At 42.9% G+C, this 25,397-nt stretch overlaps 1 long non-coding RNA gene across 1 annotated transcript in view; it reads left to right on the forward strand.

Moving 5' to 3' along the window:
• The window catches only part of LOC110258583, a 52,100-nt gene extending 48,327 nt beyond the window's left edge, over positions 1–3,773 (forward strand). The window contains exon 3 of the long non-coding RNA XR_002341182.1: positions 3,415–3,773. This is a non-coding gene — a long non-coding RNA (uncharacterized LOC110258583). The remainder of the gene's footprint in view (positions 1–3,414) is intronic.
• Positions 3,774–25,397: the final 21,624 nt, after the last annotated feature.

Consider the following 25,397-nt stretch of genomic DNA (forward strand, 5'->3'; position numbering starts at 1 on the left):
ATGTATTGTTGGATGCAATTTGCTAGTATTTTGTTGAGGATTTTTGCATCAATGTTCATCAATGAAATTGGCCTGTAGTTTTCTTTTTTTGTGGTATCTTTGTCTGGTTTTGGTATCAGGGTGATGGTGGCCTCATAGAATGAGTTTTGGAATATCTCTTCCTCTTCAATTTTTTGAAATAGTTTCAGAAGGACAGGGGTTAGCTCTTCTCTAAATGTTTGATAGAATTTGCCTGTGAAGCCATCTGGTCTTCGACTTTTGTTTGTTGGAAGTTTTTAAATCACAGTTTCCATTTCAGTTCTTGTGAATGGTCCATTCATCTTTTCTATTTCATCTTGGTTTAGTTTTGGAAGATTGTACTTTTCTAAGAATTTGTCCATTTCTTCTAGGTTTTCCATTTTATTGGCATATAGTTGCATAGAGTAGTCTCTTATGATTCTTTGTATTTCTGTGATGTCCGTTGTTACTTCTCCTTTTTCATTTCTAATTTTATGGATTTGAGTCCTCTCTGTTTTTTTCTTGATAAGTCTGGCTAAGGGTTTATCAATTTTGTTGATCTTTTCAAAGAACCAGCTTTTTGTTTCATTGATTTTTTTCTATGGTTTTCTTTGTTTCTATTTCATTGATTTCTGCTCTGATCTTTATTATTTATTTCCTTCTACTAACTTTAGGTCTTGTCTATTCTCTCTGTAGCTGTTTTAGATGTAAAGTTAACTTGTTTATTTGAGCTTTTTCTTGTTTCCTGAGGTGGGCTTGTATTGCTATAAACTTTCCTCTCAGAACGGCTTTTGCTGCGTCCCATAAGTTTTGGAGTGTCATATCTTTGTTGTTATTTGCTTCTAGGTATTTTTTAATTTCCTCTTTGATTTCTTCAGTAGCGTGTTGTTTAGTCTCCACATGTTTGTGTTTTTTGCAGTTTTTTTTCTTGTTGTTGATTTCCAGTCATATAGCATTGAAGACCACATTTTATTTTATTTTTTTTTTGTCTTTTTGTCTTTTGTTGTTGTTGTTGTTGTTGTTGCTATTTCTTGGGCCACTCCCGCGGCATATGGAGGTTCCCAGGCTAGGGGTTGAATTGGAGCTGTAGCCACCGGCCTACGCCAGAGCCACAGCAACGCAGGATCCGAGCCGCGTCTGCAACCTACACCACAGCTCACGGCAACGCCGGATCGTTAACCCACTGAGCAAGGGCAGGGACCGAACCCACAACCTCATGGTTCCTAGTCGGATTCGTTAACCACTATGCCGCGACAGGAACTCCCACATTTTATTTTTTAATTTTTGTTTTAATTTTTTAAAATTTTATGGCTGTACTTGTGGTATATGGAAGTTCCTGAGCCAGGGATTGAATCTGAGGAACACTGGTTTCTTTAACCCACTTGCTGCCTGGGGTTCGAACCCACACCCTACAGCTACCCCAGCTGCTGCAGTCAGATTCTTAACCCACTGGCCACGGTGGGAACTCCAAGATCACACTTTAGAAGGCTGTCTTTTTAAAATAATTGTGAGAATATCTGTGATCTTGGCATTGTTTATTTCCCCTGGGTTTCCAGGCTATTAAAGTCTGATGTAGGAAGGAGGAATTCCTCAGATTACCTTAGCAGGGCTTTCCATAGCCATCCTTAACTTTTCTTGATTTAAAAAGAATCAGGAGTTCCCTTGTGGTTCAGTGGGTTGTCACTACAGAGGCTCAGATCACTGCTGTGGCACAGGTTTGATCCCTGGCCCAAAAACTTCCACATGCCTCAGGCACAGCCAAAAAGAAAAAGAGAGAGAGAGAATAAGATATCTATCTGCCCCTTAAGGAACTACTTGGAGGATATTTGTGTTGAGGAAAAATCAGGACTTTTGAGTCTCTAGTGGATGGCAGATGTGAGGATAATTACATGAAAAGACAGAGGTAGAAATCTTGAGTAAATAGGCTCTGTTTCTCTCACAAGTTCAGGTGAAGTGAGCCTTGAATGAAAATGTGGTTTATAAAGCCTTTGAAATTTTTTTGATAACATTCTATAAATAGACTTTGGAGCAACAGAGCTTTATTCTAACAGCTAAAGGTCTATTACTCTGTTCTCAATGATATAATTCTGAGCTAATTGTTTGAAAACCATGGGCCATCTAGAAGGGGAGTTCTGGAAGGAGGTATTTGGACCAGCAGATGACTCTCTCATTTCCCTCATACACTCCTCCTGTTTAGTTCAGGGGTCAGCAAAATTTTACTAGGAAGAACCAGATAGTAAAATAGGCTTTATATAGCCATCTGATCTTTCTAAACTATGCAGCTCCACCATTGAGGGGCAAAAGCAGCCAGCCACTATATAATGAATGACAGAGCTGTGCTCCTAGCACTTTACTTACAAAGACAGGCAGCCAGCACACAGGCCAGAGCTTGCTGACCCCTGGTTTAGTGAGTATCTGGAAATTTGGGATTGAGTTTAACACACAGACACGCCCTTCCCTGCCGCCAATTCTCTGTGGAATCCACTGGAAGGCACACACCATATTCCTGAGAGCTGCCTTCTCTCTGGCTCTCACATTTCCCCAGAAGTTTCACACCCGCCCACTATCCCACCCACTCCCAAAGGTCCATAACATGTTTTTGTCTCTTAGGATCTTGTGTGAAGGTGCACATGTCAAGCCAAGTCAGAATTCCACTCAATCACACCCTCTCTGTCTCTCAAGCAAAAATAGCTGGTGGGATATAGTATGGAATTTTAGAAGATGATTCATAAGAATTTTATTTTGAGAAGAAAGCTTTCAGTGCCATGTATTAGGAACAGTCTTGAGATTGTTTACAATTTTTACATTCTTTGATTTGGATCCAAAATCTTTTTAATATGCATTAGCTATGTTAAAAGAAAGAGAACAGGCCCAAAATGGAGTCAATTTTAATAAGCTGACATTACTAAACAGAACCTTAATTACAGTTTGGGGCTTTCCCAGAAATGGAATTTTAAACCTGTCTGTGGATGAAAAAATGTCACCTGTCATGTCAGTAAACAAAGGATATAGCAGCCATCAAGCCCTCAGCCACTATAGCCACCCCAACTATGCACCCTGAGGGGATTTAGGATGGAGAAAAGCAGAATACTGGTCCTAGATAGCTAAGGTGCTTATCAAAGGAACAATTTCTGCGAGCCAAGACTCTTGCGTCTTGTCAATGTACAGAAAAGTGCTAAATTCATTAACTTGAAATGTCTGGTTTTATTTACTTTTTTTCTTTTTGTTTATTTTTTATTTTGGCTCACAGCATGTGGAAGTTCCCTGGCCGGGGTTGAAAACCAAGCCACAGAAATGACCCAAGCCAAGCAGTGACAATGCAAGATTTTTTTAACCTGCCGAGCCATCAGGGAATTCTTCATTTTCTTTAATTAGTAGTAATTTTTTGATGTTCTTACTCTCTTGTTTTTGTTGCAGAAACTCCTGGCTCCTCCTTACTGCTTTGGAGCAGTCCCTCAGAGCTAAATGAGAGGCTATCTTCAGGGCTTAAGTCCTCAGCAAGTTCATCAAATAAAACATAATTCTCAACTTTAATGTTGTGCAATTTTTTTCTTAGTTGTCAAGTCAATCAGAAATTTCCTGATAAAAGCACCTAATAGACTGTTCACCTCCCCTAAAAGAAAGTAATCTTGAAATAACCAACTTGCCTTTTTGCCTGGTATTACTTCCTTGTTCCTTCTGCCTATAAAAATCTTGAATTCTGTACAACTCCTCAGGGCTCCTTTCTATCTGCTAGTCTGGATGCTGCCAATTCATGAATCATTAAATAAATCCAATAAAGAGCTTTAAATTTTACTCAGTTGAACTTTGTTTTGTTAATGGTTATAAGAGCTAATTTTGTAAATTTTCCCAAAGTAGACAAGCAATTAAAAATTTGGAACAGCAGGGAGTTCTGTCATGGCTCAGTGGAAATAAATCTGACTAGTATCTATGAGGATGCAGGTTCGATCCCTGGCCTCGATGAGTGGGTTAAGGATCCGGCATGGCTGTGAGCTGTGGTGTAGGTCACAGAAGTAGCTCAGATCTGGTGTTGCTGTGGCTGTGGCATAGGCCAGCGGCTACAGCTCCAATTCAGCCCCTAGCTTGGGAACCTTCATATGCTGCAGGTGAGGCCCTAAAAAAGACCAAAAAAATTTAAATTAAAATGAAGTCATTAAGGTAGGATTATTCTTTTTTCTTTTTTTTTCTTTTTACCATAACAATGCTGTTTATTGAGCACTTATTATGTACCAGCCACTGAGTATGTTTTTTTTAGGCATTATTATCTTTAAACTATTTTTTATTGAAATATAGTTGATTTAAAATGTGTTAGTTTCAGGTGTACAGCAAAATGATTGCTGTATATATATATATTTTAAGATTCTTTTCCATTATAAATTATTACAAGATACTGAGTATAGTTCACTGTGGTATAGTAGGTCCTTGTAGTTTGTCTAGTTTATATATAGTGGTATGTATACATTAATCTCAAACTCATTTATCCCTCCCCCATTCCCTTTCCCCTTGGATAACCATGAGTATTTTTCTATGTCTGTGAGTCCATTTCTGTTTTGTAAATGAGTTCATTTGTTTCATATTTTTTAGATTCCACATATAAGTGAATCATAGGACATTTGTCTTTCTCTTTCTGACTGACTTCACTTAGTGTGAGAATCTCTAAGTCCATTGATGTTGGGGCTGCAAATGGCAATATTTCATTCTTTTTATGGCTGAGTAGTATTCCACCATATGTATGTACCATATCTTCTTAATCCATTCATCTATTGATGGACATTTAGGTTGGTTCCATGTCTTAGCTATTGTAAATAGTACTACAATGAACATAGGAGTGCATGTATCTCTTCAAATTTGAGTTTTTTGCAGATATATGCCTAGGAGTGGGGTTGCTGGTAGCTCTATTTTTAGTTTTTTAAGCAACCTCCATACTGTTCTCCATAGTGGATGCACCAGCTTAAATTCCCAACTACCTTGTGGGAGGATTCCTTTTTTTCCACACCCTCTTACTTTGGTGTTTTATTTCACTGGATCATTGTGACAACCTGTGGAGAAAGGTGGTGATAATGGTCTTGCTTTCCACTTTTTCAAAAGTGAACTAAGGCCTGGAAAGACTGAGGAACTTGTCCAAAAGCACAGGGCTTAGCATACCAGGATTTGAACTTGGGAATGCTAGAATCACATGATTCTTAAGGACTATGCTCTACTGTGTCTCCAAAATGTACCACTAGGGCTACTTTTGTGTGTCATTTTTGAAATATGTTCTACATGCTAAAAAGAACACTCCAAAACTCTAAATGCTCAGTTTAACAAGTTCATACCTGTGTAAGAACTTTTATGGCTAAAAACTAAGAGATATGACCACGGCCTAGAAATCCACTGGCAATGCATCCCTTCCCAGGACCATCATGGGCTTCGTATAAGGAGGGCGGCTGCAAGGGGGGATGGAGGGAGCTAGGCTTCAGCAGCTGCAAACTCTGATACATGCCTGCAAGGGCCAAAAAGGTGTGACACACATAAGGGGCAATCTTGTATGACTCTACTGTACCTGTTGCTCAGGTTACAAATCCTTGGAGTTGCCCTTCCTTTTCTCTTACTCTCAGATTCATGTCCAATCAGTTGGTTTGTTTTTGTTTTTTTAAGGTGGGACCATTCTTTACCAGGGTCATTTCTCCAGCATTGTGTTAGCTGTAGCAATATGTAGAGAAGAGATAATGTCTTCCTCTAAAGCAAATAACAGACTTTCTTACTGGCTATTTTGACTATGGGATACTGAATCAACTTGGCACTCCTGACTTATACCTTCCCTGGTCCTTATGTATTATTTTTAAAATACATTATTGGATTATATTCACTAAAATCTTGTTAAAATTTTTGAATCTTTGTTCATAAATGACATTGATCTTATGCTGGCCTCATAAGATATATTGGGATGTATTCCCTTCTCTTCAGTTTTCTGGAACAATTTGTATAGAATAGGTCTTCTTCCTTAAATATTTGGTATAGAATTCTGCAGTGAAGCCACCTGGGTATAGAGTTGTCCTTGTGGAAATGTTTGGGAATGTTTTATTTGTTTTGTTTTGTTTTTATGGCTATACCTGCAGCAAATGGGAGTTTCTGGGCCAGGGATTGAATCCTAGCCACAGCTATGATCTATGCTATGCTGGATCCTTTAATCCACTGTTCCAGGCCAGGGATTGAATCCACACCTCCACAGCAATTCAAGCCACTGAAGTCAGATTCTTAAGCCATTGAGCCACAGCAGGAACTCCTGAGGAAATGTTTTAAATTACAAATCCAATTTCTTTATTATACATAGAACTACTAATGTTATCATATTTTGGAGTGTACTTTAGTATTTTGTGTCTTTCAAGGAATTTGGTCATTTCCTCTAAATTGTCTAATTTATTGGCATACATTATTATTTTTTAATTTTTAATTTTTTTTTATTTTTTAGGGCTGCACTCACAGCATATGGAGGTTCCCAGGCTAGGGGCCAAATCGGAGCTGTAGCTGCTGGCCTATGCCACAGCCAGAGCAACACCAGATCCAAGCCACATCTTTGACCTACACTACGGCTCACGGCAACACCGGATCCTTAACCTGCTTAGTGAGGCCAGGGATCGAACCTGCATCCTCATGGATGCTAGTCAGATTAGTTTCCACTGAGCTACAACAGGAACTCCTATTGGCATACATTTTTAATAATATTTCTTTAATTATGCTTTAAATATTGTAGAATCTGTAGTGATAGGAGATTTATCATTTTCGATATTGGTAATTTGTATATTCATTCTCCTTTTTTAATCATTCTAGCTGAAGATTGATCTTCCCAAAGAATCAAGTTTTTGTTTCATTATTTTTTTCTGCTTTTTTTCTATTTTCATCTCAATGATTTGCTCTGATTTTTTACTGGTGCTGCTCTGACTTTCCTATTTGCTTTTTTTTCTGTTCACTTTATTTTTGCCTTGCTCTTCTTTTTCTATTTTTTTAGGGTGGTAACTGAGGTCATTGATTTGTGACTTTTTGTTTTAAATACACATCTTTAGTGCTATAAATTCTTGGGAGACATTTCACCATGAATCTCTAACGTTTCCATACATCTAGGCATTAGCCACTTAGGACATCTTTTCAGTAATGTTTGTATAAGCAGGCATCCTTGGAAGGATGGAAATAGTGACACCTTCTGGAACAAATTTATTTACATTCCTGAATAGGAAAAATAGAGATATATATCTCCCTCTCCATAAAGATTTGTTTACATTGCAGGGTGTTAAAGATAATATCACTATCTGAGAGCAAGATGGGCAGGTTTGCAATCAGACATAGATAAAATCAGAGTCTCCAAATCTCAGGCTCTCTTTCTCAAAATGCAGTCCCATTGTATGTGCAAGCAGCACATCACCCCTATCACATCACTCTGTGGAAGGTGGAATTGGAGAAACTACTGTCAAGATGTTATTATCGCCGAGGTAATAAACTGTATAAATCCATTTGGGCTTATTGTCTACTTACTTGCTCAATCTGTGGAAATGCTGCAATCCCACCAATTTCTGCCATTGTGTCACTGCTTAAAAGTGCTTTCCTGCATGACATCAGTTTCCTCTAAGTACTGCTTTATCTGCCTCCCATACATTTTGATAAGTTGTATTTTCCTGGTAATTTAGTCTCAAATATTTCCTTAATTAAATTTTTATAGCTTTTAGACCACTGAATTATTTAGAAGTGTGTTATTTAGTTTCCAAATATCTGAGGATGTTTCATGCCATTATAAATTTTAACCTACTTCTATTTTAACAAGAGAATGTACTTTGTATTGGTTGAATAACTTTATTGAGATTTGTTTTAGAGCTCAGATGTGGTGTATCTTGATAGATGTTCTGTTTCCACTTGAAAATAATGTATTCTTCTGGTGTTAGATGGAATGCTCTATAATGTAAATTATATCAACTTTCTTGATAGTATTTTTCAATTCTTCCATGTCATGACTAATTTTCTATCTACTTGTTCTATGAATTATTTTTTTCTTTCAATTTACTTAACCTTGAAAAATCCAAAATCCAAAACAGTTCACCCATTTCTCCATGCACCTCCTGCCTCTGGCAACCACCAATGCATTCTCTGTACATTCTTTTTTTTTTTTTTTCTTTTTAGGGCTGCACCTACAGCATATGGAAGTTCCCAGGCTAGGGATTGAATTGGAGGTGGAGCTGCCAACTTATGCCACAGTCACAGCAACGCAGGATCCGAGCCACATCTTCAACCTACACCACAGCTCACAGCAACAATGGATCCTTAACCCACTGAGCAAGTCCAGGGATCAAACCCACATCCTCATGGATACTAGGCTGGTTCATTTCCACTGAGCCATGGAAACTCCCTCTCTCTTATTTTTAATCTTAGACAAAATGCTTTCAACTTTTCACCATTGAGTATGATGTTAGCTGCAGGTTTATCATATATGACCTTCATTATGCTGAAGTATGTTCCTTCTATACTCACTGGGTTAAACATTTTTATTATAAATAAATGTTAAATAATATAACATATTTTTCTGCATATATTGAGATGATCATGTGATTTTTATTCTTTAACTTGTTAATGTGGGATATCACATTCATTTGCACAAATTAAACCAAGTTCTCATCTGTGGGATAAATTCCTCTTGATCATGCTGTATAATCATTTAAATATTTGGTTTAATTTGCTTTACTAATATTTTGTTGAGAATTTTTTTTTGTCTTTTCTAGGGCCTCATCCAAGGCATATGGAGGTTTCCAGGCTAGGGGTCCAATCGGAGCAGTAGCCACCAGCCTACACCACAGCCACAGCAATGCCAAATCCTTAACCCACTGAGCAAGGCCAGGGATTGAACCTGCAACCTCATGGTTCCTAGTCGGATTCATTAACCACTGAGACACAATGGGAACTCTGAGAATTTTTGCATCTCTGTTCATCAGTGATATTGGCCTATAATTGTGTGTGTTGTGTTGTGACATCTCTGTCTGGTTTTAACATAAGTGTGATGCTGGCCTTGTGGAATAAGTACAGCATTGCAATTTTTTGTAATAATTTGGGAAGGATATGTGTTAACTCTTCTCTAAATGGTTGGAAGAATTCACCTGTGATGCTATCTGGTCCTTAAGCTTTGTTTACTGGCAGGGCTTTTTTTTTTTTTTTTTTTTGCTTTTTAGCGCCAAACCTGCAGCTAGATCCTTATCTGTCAAATAACTGTATTACATATAATTTATTTTTGTAATGAAGTTTATTGAGATATAATTGATACTCAAAATATAATTTCCCCAAAAGGAATACTTTATATTAAATTCAAAACAGAATTCTAGAGGAATAGAATATTGGGAATTTTTATTTTCCCAAAAGTGCTTGGATTTTTGTGTTTTGTTTGGCAGCACCCAGGGCATGTGGAGGTTCCTGGGCCAGGGATTGAACCAAAGCCACAGCAGTGACAATGCAGAATCTTTAACCACCAGGCCACTAGAGAACTCCTGTTTTTTTTTTTATTTTATTTTATTTTATTTTTGGTCTTTTTTGTCTTTTTAGGGCTGCACCCACGGCATATGGAGGTTCCCAGGCTAGGGGTCAAATCTGAGCTGTAGCCACCGGCCTATGCCAGAGCCAGAGCAACCTGGATCTGAGCCAAGTCTGCGACCTACACCACAGCTCACGGCAACACCAGATCCTTAACCCACTGAGCAAGGCCATGGTGGAAACTGAAACCTCATGGTTCCTAGTCAGATTCACTTCCATTGTGCCACGATGGGAACTCCTGTTTTTTATTTCAATTTCTTATCACTCCCCTAGAAAATCCCAATGACTGGTCTTTTTTTTTCTTTTTTTCTTTTTTTTTTCTTTTTAGGGCCGCACCTGTGGCACATGGAAATTCCCATGCTAGGGGGTCAAATCGGAGCTGCAGTTGCCAGCCTACACCACAGCACAGCAACACCAGATCGGAGCCACATCTGCGACCTACACCACAGCTCCCAGCAATGCTGGATCCTTAACCCATTGAGCAAGGCCAGGGATTGAACCTGAATCCTCATGGATACTAGTCAGGTTAGTATCCCACTGAGCCACATTGGGAACTCCACTGGTCATTTTTAAATAGAAGTAATATTTAAGTTCTTAAGGACTCATATATTGGTTTTTCTTTGACTAAATAAATTAATATTCTCATGAAAATCTCTGCCCATGTTTAGATAAAGCTCTTTTTTTTTTCCCCTTACAAATAATAAGTGATCTATAAAATCTCTTTAGAGGAGTTCCCGTCATGGCACAGCAGAATCAAATCTAACTAGGAACCCTGAGGTTGCGGTTTTGATCCCTGGCCTCGCTCAGTGGGTTAAGGATCTGGCGTTGCTGTGAGCTGTGGTATAGGTCACAGAGGTGGCTCAGATTCTGCATTGCTGTGGCTGTGACATAAGCCAGCAGCTACAGCTCCGATTAGACCCCTAGCCTGGGAACCTCCATATGCCTTGGGTGTGGCCCTCAAAAGACAAGAGGCAAAAAAAAAAAAAAAAAAATCCTCTTTAAAGATTTGTTATTCCAGTTTTCCTTGAGGTTTAAATGTGGAATGTACAAGTTCCTGCTGTGGTGCAGTGGGTTAAGATTTCGGAGAGGCAACACTGGACTCCTCTGCACAGTTGTTTGTGCTCTTGCCCCAGGTCTCAGAGCACCTGCAGTGCTGGTTGCAGCACTTTGTCAGGGAATGAAGGAGTGCCAACATTAAGGTGAACACCAAACAGTGGGGAGCCACATCCATTTGGCAGGGAGTGTTTTATATCATAACACGGGAAAGACTGAGATCATCACTGCACTTGCACTGGCAGAACCCATCCTCGCCTCCCAAGAAGTCCCAGGTGGTGTTGGGTCCAACTTGTGACCACCCTTCAGGATAGGCTTCAGGGTGGCCCTCTAATAGGTGCTGGGCATGCTGCTGGCACCTGATTGGCGGCCAGGAGCAGGAGGGTGAGCGCACATCTCAGGAGAAGGGCCATCTGTAGTGCTGGGTGTAACCCCATGGAGTCCTGGGGTGCTTGAGGCAGCGGTGCAGCCTTGGTTGTAGTGTCTCCTGCTCAGGCCTCTAGCTAGTCTAAGAGGCAGGTCTTGCCGCCAGCAAGGAGCTTCTGCAGAAGATGGTGCTCCTGTGCCAGAACTAATATTTGACCATGAAATGGACAGAATTTAGAACCAACTAGGCTTTTTTGTTTTATGTAGAACTCCACTTCCTCCACACTTTTTTTTGGCTGTGCCTGGGGCATGTAAAGTTCCCAGGTCAGGGACCAAACCTGAACCATAGCAGTGACCCAAGCCACTACAGTGGCAATGCTCGATTGCCATACAGCAAGAGGACTCCCATAACCCATATATATTTTTAATCACTTTCTAAAATATCCAAACCTTAACCGTAACATATGAAATAGCTATAAACTGAACCACTCATGAATTTAATTCTAGAATTATTTATTAAATACCTTGGATGGACCTCTTAATCTACCAGAGGCTGTGGAAGGCACAACACAATCTTGCTTCTAAAGCACTCAATGAGATCCTGCTGTATAGCACTGGGAACTATATCTAGTCACTTGTGATGGAGCATGATGGAGGATAATGTGAGAAAAAGAATGTGTATATATACATATATATATATATGTATATATACACACACATACATATATATATATATATCTGTGTGTGACTAGGTCACTTTGCTGTACAGTAGAAAATTGACAAAACACTGTAAACCAACTATACTAGAAAAGATAAAAATCATTAAAAAAACAAAAACATTTTTTAAATATAGCACTCTTTATATTAGTTTGAAAGCATGACACACCTGTAGCAAAAGAGGGAGAAAGTAAGTCAAAGCAAAACAAGTAATACCAGTATTCAAAGTTTAAAACTTGGTGGACTAGAACAATGTTTGTGACATATTATTGATAAAAAAAAGGGAGTTCCCATCGTGGCACAGTGGAAATGAATCCGACTAGGAACCACGAGGTTGCAGGTTCCATCCCTGGCCTCACTCAGTGGGTTAAGGATCCAGCGTTGCCGTGAGCTGTGGTGTAGGTAGGTCTCAGACGCAGCTCAGATCTGGCGTGACTATGGCTGTGGCTGTGGTGTAGGCCGGCAGCTGTAGCTTTGATTGGACTCCTGGCCTGAAAACCTCCATATGACACAGGTGTGGCCCTAAAAGGCAAAAAAAGAAAGAAAAAAGTTATAGAACATTTATAGTATAATTTCATTTTTACATATTTTATGTACTACAGATGGTACTATGTATATTATATGGAGACAGCCTCTATGTATATATAATACACATAAAATGTAAACTGGGGTGTGGTATATTTGGGGGCTAGCCAGGGATTAGCATCATTTCTTAAACTAATAAGAATAGTATGTCCAGCCTTGTTTTGCCAATTTCTAACAGTTTCTGAAATTGAAACTGGAATATAGCTAATTAAGGCCATAGCTGCTGTATAGTGAAGTATGTGCTCTAATATATGATATTCCCTAACCTACAGCCATGCTACACTTGGTGAGCTTGGTTGTGATGACCTTCAGAATGTTCTTATTGCTAAAAATGGGAAAAGGATGCTGAAGGAGGGTACAGATTTATGGGATTTTTATACAATAGTCATTGCTTAGCTAGGAAGGGACCTGGGAATTCCTGCTGTGCTGCAATGGGTTAAGACTCTGACTGCAGTGGCTTGGGTCACTACTGTGGTGCCGGTTCAATCCTGGGCCTGGGAACCTCTACATACCACAGGTGTGGGGGGAAAAAATTTTCATTCTACAATGAAAACATATTATAATTTCTCCTAACTTGACAGCAGAATTTTGAAAATCAGTTTCTCCATATTGTAAACCTTATCGTCTTGCTTTATTTTGAAAAGAAAATCACTAATGCTTCCAATAATTGTTACTTAAAATCAACCAATTCTATTATTTTTCTTCAAAAGGCTTTAGAAAACTGTACATGTGTTTCCATAGTGTAGTGCTTATTACATTCACCTCACACTGTGTCATTCCATTGGCTATAACATTTCATTTCTCACAGGAAAAAAACAGACTAAAATACAATCAGCAACAGATTTATAACAGAATTGATTCTCAATTATTGATTGATAATAGTACATATATATTATATTCTGGTATTAAAATGTTATATCATAGATGTCAATACTAAGATTCTAAATTTTGGCTAATCCTCATTCATTCACTTAAAAAAATTATTGATTGCTTTCCATGACAAAGCAATCAGCTTAGTAACACTAGGGATATAAAAGTGAACTAGACAAATCTCTGGGCTTGTGTAGCTTACAGTCTAATGGGAAGCTAGTCAGTGACAAAAGCAGTTGCATTGATATGTCATAAATGCTATCTATCATGGTGCTCTAGCATGGGTTAGGGCTAGAGGGTCAAGAAAGGACCTAGACATCAAATAACTCTGTTGAATTATATTCTCCTTTTTTTTGCTTTTTAGGGACGCACTCTCGCAGCATATGGAGGTTCCCAGGCTAGGGGTCTAATCAGAGCTAGAAGTGCTGGCCTACACCACAGCTCACAGCAATGCCAGATCCTTACCCACTGAGCGAGACCAGGGATTGAACCTGCAACCTCATGGTTCCTAGTCAGATTCGTTTCTGCTGCGCCACAATGGGACCTCCTGAATTACATTCTTTATTTCAATATGTGATAGATTCAAATTCAATTGTGGATTGAGGTTTGTAATAAGGATTTCTCCTGTCATTTTGGCAAGGTTCTATTCATTTTTATTCACTCAGATTATCACAGTAAAGTCAAGATTATTTAAAGAGAATTGTTTGAAGAATAAGTTTTGATGGTGATTGTTTATTTGTTGTATAATTTTATTAATTGTGCAGTATTTTGTTACAGGAGTATGGTAATATTATGTAGAAAATCAGATTAAAACTCCCTGGGAATATAAACTGCATTTCCACCATCAACATTTATATAAATCAAATGCTTACTGAGTGCCATGCAGGATGTTAAACTGGGAACGCAAAAAAAAAACAAAAACAAAAACACCTCTAGAGTTCTCCTTCTTTCTGGCTACAAGTATTCACTTTCAACCCCATGTCTGCCCACGTTAAGTGGAGGACATTTAATGATAATGAATGGAACTGGCTCTGCGACTGGGAAGAATTGTTAAAGTTAACCACACATTTTAAAGGCCCTCCCCCCTTTAAAGCTTTGTATCTGTTCTGATTTTCTGGTTTATATATTCTTTGAGTTTGAGAATAAGTCCCAGCGATCAGATTTCTCTCAGCTTGGGTTCACAGCCCTCCTAATCGGGGATGACATTCAAAATGCCCCCTTACTGGTCAGACCAGGCATTGACTGCTCAGTCTTGGGCACGAGCTGGACAACTGCCTGGCCACTCTCGGTCCTCATATGATGGGGCTGCTCACTACTGGTCCTCAGACACTTTACCCTAGTCTGTTAATGCCATGGATTGGTCACATGGGGTCCCTTCTTGGGCCTTTGCTTCCTCTTAGGCTCACCCTGAAGTTGCTAAGCTCCAGAAATTTCCCCCAGCTTTGTCTACTTGGAATCATGTCATTTACCCACTTTTCATAGTCTGCCTTTGGATTCTAGAATTTTCTGCCAGCCTTGTACTCTGGCATTATTTTTCATCATTAACCCTTTTTAATGACAACCCTCTGTGACAAATACTAAGCTGGTTGACTTAGAATCCGAGAAAAGTAGGTGAGTTTCCATGAAACAGATGTGGAAGAATCACAATTCTAATCAGGGGGTCTGAATCCAATGCCGTTGCTTTTAAGGACTAGGGTACACCATCATTTCACCACCTATAGCTGTCATTTCTGCTTAGTTCATCTCTCCTTCCTCCCAGTGAAAGATGCTCATTGTCCTAAAATACCATTTGGGGTCTGTCCCAAAGTGAGCCACATAAAGATGCAAATGCAGAAGACTGTTGCTTAATCTAGGAAAGTTACCTCGAGACAGGCCAGGACCTGGGACACTTTGCTGCGGTGGCTGGAATGCTTACACCTAAACAAACATCTCCTTCAGCAAGAAAATACAAAGAAACTATAAGGAACTAAAAATAACTGCATACATGCAGTGGGGGCAAATTAAGGGCAAGAAAATACAAAAAGACTAATCCCCCAACTGTCACTTCAGAGGAGCCTAAAGAAAAGCAGGGTACTACGCACGCCCCCTGCACACAACACCATCAAAATGGTGGGCAGACCTGCTAGGGCACTCCTCTGGCCCAACCACTGGATCCACCCCTATCTTTGCCCCACAAAAGGAATCAGCTCACCCCACCCCCAGTGAGTGAGCAAGCAAGGGACATGTTTGTTTTTGCTCCCCCCTGCTGCAGCAGGGGCTCCAATAAAGCCTTGCCTGAATTTTCCTGTCTGGCCTCTAATCAACTTCCACTGATTAAGAAGACCAAGGGCCCCAGGATGAAATAATCTTTCTTAATGACTCACAAATTTTTGCTTTTAATTCTAGCTCAAGTAGTTCCCATCCTGGCGCAGGGGAAACAAATTCAACTAGGAACCATGAGGTCGTGGGTTCAATCCCTGGCCTTGCTCAGTGGGTTAAGGATCTGGTATTAACAGGCCCTTCCCCCATATCCTCTGCTTTAGCTCCTTGCTGAAGTATAACATGTGTCTTGTTGGAGGTTTATAGAACATTTTGACCTGCCCTCTGTGGACAGCTGCAAGAACAAAGGATTTCTGGACCAAGAAGTTTGCAACAAACAACCATGCCCTTCCCTCCCCTTGCCTTTAAAAATGCTTTGCAATTTTGGTTCTGGGAGTTTGGGATATTTTTGAGGCATGAGCCATCTCCTTGCATGGCCCTGTGGTAAAACTTTCCATGCTCCAAACTCCAGTGTTTCAGTTTGTTCTGGCCTTACTGTGCATGGGACACATGGATTTGCACTAATAATTCTGGGGAAGCCAGCCTAGGAGTCTGTGCCCATGGAGGGTCGGCGGAGGGTTGGCATGAGCCAGGGGAGCCCCTTCCCTGACCCCTCAGCAGCTGCCAGAGCCATTTTGCTCCAGGGATCTTTGGGGACTGTCCCCAACAGGTGCTGGCCACCCAGAGCACAAAGCTGTTTGGAGCCGAGAAATGTCCAGAGCTTCCGTCCCATGATGGTGTCACCTGGGAGTAAGTCACTCCAGCTTGCACAAGCTGGGAACTCTCTCCACTCCATTTGGGCTGCTTCCTTTGCAGGAATGGAGCCACTCTGGGTCCATTCTCCTTTGAGAGCTGGGCTAAGCTGGAGGTTTTTGAAGTGGAGTTTTAGATTGCATGTTTTCTGTCTGTGCCACCATAGCTTATTCGTTGTTTGTGTTTTTGTGTATATGATTTGAGGTGAGCCACTCAGAGTCCATTCTCTTTCAGGAGCCAGGCTGCTCTGGAGGCCTCCATCTAGGAACTGAAGTGGAATTTCTGGGCAACTCCTCGTATCCTTTATTGTTGGGGTACATGTTGTAGTCCTTGCATCAGTCAGTTGAGACATCTTGGCTAACAGGGCTCCCATTTGATGACCCCAGGTATCCTTCCTTAGCCTGTTGGGTTTTGCCTGTGGCAGAGGAACTAGAAATAACTGCATACATGCAGTGGGGGCAAATTAAGGGCAAGAAATTAAGGGTTGGGTTTTTCCCTTTGCCGTGGATGGGAATCTCCTTTTTTGGTGCCATGGAACCATGATCCTAAGAGACCATTTTGCATTGCATGAGTTTGTTTGATATTTGATTTGAAGTGTGGGTCTCACTAAAGGCAGATAGGGGCTGGATTACAGAGACTCAGAGTCAGCATTGGGCCCCCAGAAAACCCAAAGCAGTGGGTGGACATGTTGGGATGGACTGTTGAGGGGTCAAGTCTGCAAGCCATCCCTAAGGGTGTTGGTTGCACACAGCCGCAGGTTCTTACACCTATTTCACCCCTGATCAAGGACCTTTAATATCGCCGTTCACACTGCTAATTACGAACCCACCAATTACACAGATGACAACCCAATAAGGACATTGACTACACTGATGAACAATTCTGAGGTCGGTCAGAGGTGGGAAATTTTCTCCCATGCAGCCAGCAGTGCCCCCAACAAAGAGCATCCTCATTGGAAAGCTGATGGACCGTGTGGAGGGGTCTCTGAGTAAATGCCAGTCAATGCTGCCCCTGAACCTTATCCACTCTTCCCAGGGAAACCACCTGAATATGTGCAAAGACTTTTAAAGCTGGAAGAAAGCATTTGGTGCCATGCCTGTGACAGCATGCTTGCTGTGTTGGTCTCTGCAGGCTCTAGGGGATGGACCTGGCCTATGGCCTTTTCTGGAAGCTTTCCATTTGCCTACCTGACTGAGTTACTCCTATCTGAGTCCTCTCTGCCTTTTTTCTTGCTTCCTCGCCTCTTCCCCAGGGGAGAACTTCCAATGGCAGATGTGAGAGACACATCCTCTTCCTTAGCAGGTCGTGGCCTGTCAATTCCTATGGAAGGTCCAGCAGAGGCCCACTCAGACTGGGCCACCCACATGGGTCCTTACTCCCTCCAACCAGCAGAGCCCTGTTGTTGCTGACAGGGCAGAAAGCATAGCCTCAGATACAGCTGCAGGTACTCTTGCTGCCTGGAGTGGCTATTTATACGGACCTCAACCCAGCACACCTGGGAAGGGTGGGCTTGCTGGGTCAAGATGTCCAGGTCAGCCAGTCCTCACGCATCAGGGGCTCATGGTTGCAGAAAATGGGTCTTGCTGCATGGGCTACGCATAAGGAACAAGAGTGAGGTCCTGAGGGTCAGGATAGACAAAGGACTGTAGCTCCAGCTTGTTTTCTAATCGTTTTAACAGGCCCATGAGTGGAATACAATTTCAAGAAGACCCTCAGGGAGTTCCCGTCGTGCCAGAGTGGAAACGAATCCAACTAGGAACCATGAGGTTGCAGGTTTGATCCCTGGCCTCCCTCAGTGGGTTAAGGATCTGGCATTGCCATGAGTTGTGGTGTAGGTCGCAGACGCAGCTCGGATCCCATGTTGCTGTGGCTGTGGTGCAGGCCAGCAGCAACAGCTCCGATTAGACCCCTAGCCTGGGAACCTCCATATGCCTATAAAGACCAAAAAAAAAAAAAAAAAAAAAAGGACCATCAGGAGAGAAATCCAGAAGTCAAGGAGAGAAGAGAAGGTGAGTGGAAACAGATGCCAGGTACCCTGGCTCAGTGGAAGCTTCCGGGAAACCCAGTGGAGGGAGGCTGCACAGAGTGAGGCCCAGGGGCACAGGCCTGTCCAGGAGCTTCTGTTTGTTAGTTCAGATCCTGGTCTCAGGTGCTCAGGGTCAGCTCTAACAAGTGGGGCTGGGGGTGGTCTGCAGTGAGGGCTATGTGCACAGTTCCTATGTGCTAAACCCTCTCAGGGGGCCTGCCCAGGTGAGCTCCACATCCTCGGAGGGGCCTGCCTTGTGAGCCCTGTGGGCTACTGGCTGATTGCCCAGGTGAGCTCCATATCCTAGGAGGGGCCTGCCCAAAAGAGCCCATGAACCGGGAGGGGCTTGTGAATGAGCGTTCTCTTTGCAGCCAGCACAGAGTTGCTCAGCATGATTCCCCTGTGGGCATTGCTGGAATGAGATGAGAACCAAAGATGCTGTAAGTCCTTGGACCCTGACCCAGGTGCGTTCAGAGTCACAAGGTCAGTAGGTGGGTGCTGGCTGCTGTGCTGCATGAGGGAGGCCCCATGAGCACCTCTTGCTTCTTCCACCTGGCAACACAGAGGCTTCCCTAAGGACAGAGTGGATAGCCCACCCCGGGCTGGTGGGAATTCCTGGTGACCCTGCAGGGGACATAAGAGGGAGGGGCCAGGCGGTAGGGGAGTGAGGACCCAGGCAGAGCCATGGGGTTGGGGACCAAGGGGGTCTTTCTGGGTGTGAGCTGGGAATGGATGAGCAGGTGGTGAGTGTGACCCAGGAAAGCCGCTCTGCTGACGTGAGACTAAACCCACTTCAGGGGGAAAAGCCTCCTGGGTGACCCCAAAACAGGATTTTAAGACAAATCCCAGCAAAGGAAGGATTTGTAACATGAATACCAGTGAAGGGAAGGTTTGCAAAGTGAATCTTGCTAAGAGGAGGCTCTGTGAGCCGGTCCCCTCAGAGGAGGGACATGGAACCTGCTGGGGGAGGCAATTACCTTGCGTGGGCAGTCGGTGCACTTCTGATCATTGTCCAAAGCATAGGCCTGGTCTTGTCAATATCAGGATCCTTTCATTTAGACGTTCTGGGATAGCAGCTGTTTTTAGGCATAGAGGGAACAGCTCATCAGTGTAAAACATTTTTGGAGGAAACTGATCATTGATGCCTATACTGCTCGGTTGTTGACTTCTTTTAGTGATAATTCTCCTGGTTTTAGATCTGATGTGAAGATTATAGAGGAGCCAAATGTAAATCTTCATAATCTGTATATTTGTAGCTTCAGTATCATTGATGACCCATAGTTTTTATGCTTAGGAAAGGATTATATTTTTTTATTTTTTTTCTTTCTTTTCTTTTTTTTTTTTTTTTTTTTTTTTTTGCTTTTTTAAGGGCTGCTCCCACAGCATATGGAAGTTCCCAGGCTAGGGGTCAAATTAGAGCTGCAGCTGCTGGCCTACCACAGCCACAGCACCTCAGAATCCAGGCCATGTCTGCAACCTATGCCACAGCTCATGGCAATGCCAGCTCCTTAACCCACTGAGCAAGCCTGGGGATCTGACCCCCATCCTCATGGATACTAGTTGGTTTCGTTCCCGCTGCACCACAATGGGAACTCCAGGAAAGGATTATTGATTTTACATATGCTTAAAGAATTTGCAATGATGATAGGACAATTAAGATTATAATGGTTGTTAACAATGTTCAAGTTGTCCTACTTGTGCATCTAGAGTTGTGTATGAGTCATTTTAGTTGTCCACAGGATGGGTGCTCTATCAGGGACCTGGGATGGTGGAACTGGACCACGTCTGGTCTGTTCTTAGGGATCCTGGGCTGCACTACAAGAAGCTCCAGGCTGACTTCTGGGATCTGACCATCACATGGCCAGAGAAATCGGTAACTTTTTTGTTTTGCGTGTTGAAATGTTTTAATGGCAAACATTGCGTACAGTTTCCTGATGTGGGTGAAATAGTCAGCCGGATATTGATTTATTCTCCAAGAAATGGACATCCTACTTCTCGCCAAGGCTAAGCCCCTGTCCAGAGGGAAGAGGTCCCATGTGTGTGACCTGTGCCTCCCAGGAGAGCAGCCCTAAACTAGGTTAAACCTGACCGAGTTCTGTCCACATGGTAGATTTGGACCTCTCCATGCCCTGTCTACACTGCATATGTTTAGACCTGACCAGGTTCTGCCTACACTAGGATGTGGGGACCTGGTGGAGACCCAACCTCAGTCCTGAGAGCTTTGGGGGTGGTGGGACATGGGGTCCTGGGTAGAGACCCAGACTGGCCTCAGTCCTGGGAAGTTTTATGCCTCTGTCCAAATGTCTGTGCTTAGATGTCAGATCTGGAGCTGAGGTGGGCTTGTCTGGTCACAGCCTCTGCTCTGAGTGTGGTTCTCTGCCCTCCCAGGAGTCATTGCTATGGGAGGAAACTTAGTCCTTACCCTTGGACGGTCACCTTCTCTGGGACTGTGGAGGCTCCTCAGATGAGCTACCTCATAATTAAACCAGTTTACCTTGGAGTTCCTGCTGTGGTGCAGCAGGTTAAAAATCTGACTACAGTGGCTCTGGTCAGTGGCTATAGAGGTACAGGTTTGATCCCTGGCCTGGTACTGTGGGTTAAAAGATCCAGCATTACTATAGCTGCAGCATAGGTCCAAGCTGCAGCTCGTATTCAATCCCTGGCCTGAGAACTCCCATATGCTTTGTGTATGGCCATTTAAAGAATAAATAAATAATAAACAAATTCACCAGATTGCACCGGGTGAGGAGGGAGGCGTGTTTGCCTGGTGAATTGATTGCTGGGCACGTGGGTCTGGGTGTAAGGCCAATTGGGGGAGTTGCCTCTGGGGTCTCCTTCTGGTTGCCCATCCCTACTCAGCAGAGTCCAGACCTGAGCTCCTCTTTCAGCCCTGCTTTCCCTTGAGTTTTCTCAACACTTCAGCAAGGCAGGAAATGGCCAAGCCTGCCAGAGCCAAGGTAGTATGTTCAACATTAGCATAGAAGGTTAAAAACAATTAAAATAACCCAGAACCAAAGTGAAAAGAGGTGGGGACTGACTTCTCTGGGACAAGCGTTGGGGGAAGAGACAGACCCCACATTTCTTTTTGTTTGTTTGTTTTTTGGCTTTTTAGGGCCACACCCATGGCATATGGAAGTTCCCAGGTTAGGGGTCAAATCAGAGCTGTAGCTACTGGCCTACACCACAGCCACAGCAACGCCAGATTCCAAGCCGCATCTGTGACCTCCACCACAGCTCATGGCCACACCAGATCCTCAACCCACTGAGAGAGGCCAGGGATCAAACCTGCATCCTCATGGATACTAGTCATATTTGTTTCCGCTGAGCCACACCGGGAACTCCAGGCCCCACACTTCTTTTTTTTTTTTTTTTTTTTTTTTTTTTTTTTTTTTTTGCTGTTGTTGTTGTTGTTGCTACTTCTTGGGCTGCTCCTGCGGCATATGAGGTTCCCAGGCTAGGGTCCAATCGGAGCTGTAGCCACCGGCCTACGCCAGAGCCACAGCAACGCAGGATCCGAGCTGCGTCTGCAACCTACACCACAGCTCACGGCAACGCCGGATCGTTACCCACTGAGCAAGGGCAGGACCGAACCCGCAACCTCATGGTTCCTAGTCGGATTCGTTAACCACTGCGCCACGACGGGAACTCCCCCACACTTCTTTTACAGTCCTAGCAGGTGCCAGGTCCTCAGGTGCAGTGTCTAGGGAGGTGAGGTCACCCTGGTTAGTATAAACATGAGCCCCCAGGTGAGGGTCTGGCGATTGTGTGGGTCTCACCCCATCTGTGTGGGTCAGGCTCTGTGCAGGGGAAACTCCATGACTGCTCTTTTCCTCCAGTATATCTTGTGCTCTCTGAAGTTTCAAATCTCTGAATTGAGGGTGTTGCCCTGATGAACCTGTGGTCCCCTTTCTTCTCTTTATCTTGACACATTCATATGAGGAAAGGCACCTTTGGGTAGTTGCCGCTCTGTGTTCTGCTGAGTGGCAACTCTTGGTGGCATCATATTAATTTCATAATGTAGGAGTTCCCATCATGGTGCAGTGGAAATGAATCTGACTAGGAACCATGAGGTTGTGGGTTTGATCCCTGGCCTTGCTCAGTGGGTTAAGGATCAGGTGTTGCCATGAGCTGTGGTGTAGGTTGCAGACACGGCTTGGATCCTGCGTTGCTGTGGCTGTGGTGTAGGCCAGCAGCAACAGCTCCGATTGGACCCCTAGCCTGGGAACCTCCATGTGCTGTGGGTGCAACCCTCAAAAGACAAAATACAAAAAATAAATAAATTTTTAAAAATAATGTATATCTAACCCACGGGGGTCACCACTGTTTGGGTTCCCCTGAACAGAGTTCAAGTAGCACAGACTAGCCCCCTTAAGAATGATTCCCCATGTGCCATGTGAAAGTACCATGATGGCCTCCTTGGTGGTGGACAGTGCTTGGGGCTCCCACATTTGTGATAAAGGGAGTCAAAATGGAATCTTAACAAGACATCATTTTTAAAATATATTTTAGGGAGTTCCCATTATGGCTCAGGAGAAACAAATCCGACTAGTATCCATGAGAATGTGGGTTTGATCCCTGGCCTTACTCAGTGGGTTAAGCATCTGGCATTGCTGTGAGCTGTGGTGTAGGTGGCAGACGTGGCTCAGACCCTGAGTTACTGTGGCTATGGTGTAGGCGGGCAGCTGTAGCTCTGATTCGACCCCTAGCCTGGGAATTTCCATATGCCATAGATGTGGCCCCAAAAAGCAAAAAGTAAAAAATAAATTAAATGAAATTTATTTTAAGTGGACTATAACACATATCACATACCCTTTACCATCATCACCATTTTAAGTTCATGTTTCTGAGGCATGAGTTACATTCGTGTTGTTGTGGAGCCCTTACACCATCCATAGAATTTTTCGTCTTGTAATAAAACCAAAGTTCCACAACCATGAACATGTCACTCCCCACCTGCTCTGGCAGCCCTGGCACCACAGTCCACTTCCTTCCATGAGCTGTCACCTCCAGGACCCCCATTTGAATGGCATCCTATGGTGTTTGCTGACAGGTCAGCTGCTTGCCAGGTGATCTCTACTCCTGAGGCAGGAAGAGCCTTGCAGGAGGCACTCGCAGAGTATAGGGTATGATCCCAAGAGCATGGAGTCCACGTGGGACACAGTGTCAGAGTCATGACACTTTCTCAGGCCACCTTATCACCCATGCGGAATGTTCCCATGACCCAACTCAGGAGGGCATGGTGGGTGGACTGGGACCCCAGAGGCCCCATCCCAGTCCTGGAGTTCAGAAAGCATGTTCACCATGGGCTCCGGATTCACCCCATGTCTCAGCTGTCTCCTTGGTCCCATCTCAAACACAGGAAAACGTTGCCTACTGATCATTGCTCACAACATAGGCCTTGTTGGTATCAGGGCCCTTTAATTTTGGTGTCCTGGTATGGCAGCTTTTTTTAGGCCTTAAGAGGGAAGAGTTTATGAGTGTAAAACATTTTCAGAGGAAATTAATATTTGATGACTATCTCTATACTACTCGATTGTTAATGTCTATTAGTCATACTTCTGATTTTAGATATGATGTAGGGGTTACAGAGGAGTCAAAATTTAAATTTTTATAATCTGTATATTCATAGCTTCAGTATCACTGATGACCTGTAGTTTTTAAGTTTAGGGAAGGGTTATTGATTTCACATATCATGTACAGGACTAGCAATGATGATAGAGCAATTAAGATTAGAATGGTGGGAGTCCCCTCTGTGGCACAATGGGATCTGTGGTATCTCTGCAGCGCGGGTTCAATCCCCTGCCCAGCACAGTGGGTTAAAAGATCTGGTTGCAGATCTGGTTGCAGTTGTGGCTTGGATTTGATCCCTGGTGTGGGGATTGCACATTGTCATGGGGTGGCCAAAAAAGAAAAGAAGAAAATTAGAATGGTGGCTGGTAAATGGTTCAAATTGTTTTACTTGTGCATCTAATGTATGTGTATGAATCAGTTCAGTTTCAATATTAGTGAAATAATATAGAGGACCAAAGAACTTATCCAAAAATAATTATACTTTGGCCATGCCCCTGGCATGTGGAAGTTCCTGGACCAGGGATGGAACATGCAACACAGAAGCAACCCAAGCCACTGTAGTAACAACTCCAGATCCTTAACCCACTATCCCCCAAGGGAACTCCCCAAAATGATTATTAATGTGTGATCATGAAAATGTAAAAGTTCTTCCATAATAGCTTTTGTTGCCTTTGGGGAGGATACACCTAGTGATATACAGGATTTTTACCTATAATTTAACTTTGACAAAGTTCTATAATTTTTGCTGTTACCACACTTACCGAGAAAGACACGATGGTTGTGGTATTGGCTTAACACCATTGGCAAGGATTCAATTCCCTCTTTCCTCTTTTTTTTTTGTTGTTGTGGCTGCCCTTGCAGCATGTGGGCATTCCTGGGACGGAGTTGAATCTGCGCCACAGCAGTGACAATGCTGGATTCTTAACCCGCTGAGCCACAGAGGAACTCCCTCTTCCTTATTTTAAATGTACATAGGTAGGCTCTTCAAACATAGGAGATGGCATCCCTGTAACCATTCTAGGTGAGTAGTAGCAGTTTCCACTCCTGAGACTTCTTGTTTGGATGCAAATTCTTCTTAAATTATGAAAACAATTAGCATTGCTGATGTTACTGCGTGAATGAGCCCATGGATGAGCTATTTCATGTTGTGTGTGCATCAGGGTAGTTGGAATAATGTAGCGACATCCCTGAAAGGCCACAAAAGTGCTGTGGGAAAAAAAGTCATATTTACTACTGCAAATAAAGTTTTGTGAAATGGGAATTCCCGTCATGGCTCAGTGGTTAACAAATCCAACAAGGAACCATGAGGTTGCAGGTTTGATCCCTGGCCTGGCTCAGTAGGTTAAAGACCTGGTGTTGCCGTGAGCCGTGGTGTAGGTCGCAGACGCAGCTTGGATCCCGAGTTGCTGTGGCTGTGGTGTAGGCTGGCAGCTACAGTTCTGATTAGACCCCAAGCCTGGGAACTTCCATATGCCATGGGTGCAGGCCTAGAAAAGACAAAAAAAAAAAAAAATTGTGACATGAATTTTTTGCTCAAGTTTACTTAAGCATAAACCTGAGAATAGTGAAAACCATTGTATGAATCCTCCTACAATAGTGAAAATTGCTCCCATTAACA

Source organism: Sus scrofa, unplaced genomic scaffold (genome assembly GCF_000003025.6).
Source record: "Sus scrofa isolate TJ Tabasco breed Duroc unplaced genomic scaffold, Sscrofa11.1 Contig2453, whole genome shotgun sequence".
Lineage (NCBI taxonomy): Eukaryota > Metazoa > Chordata > Mammalia > Artiodactyla > Suidae > Sus > Sus scrofa.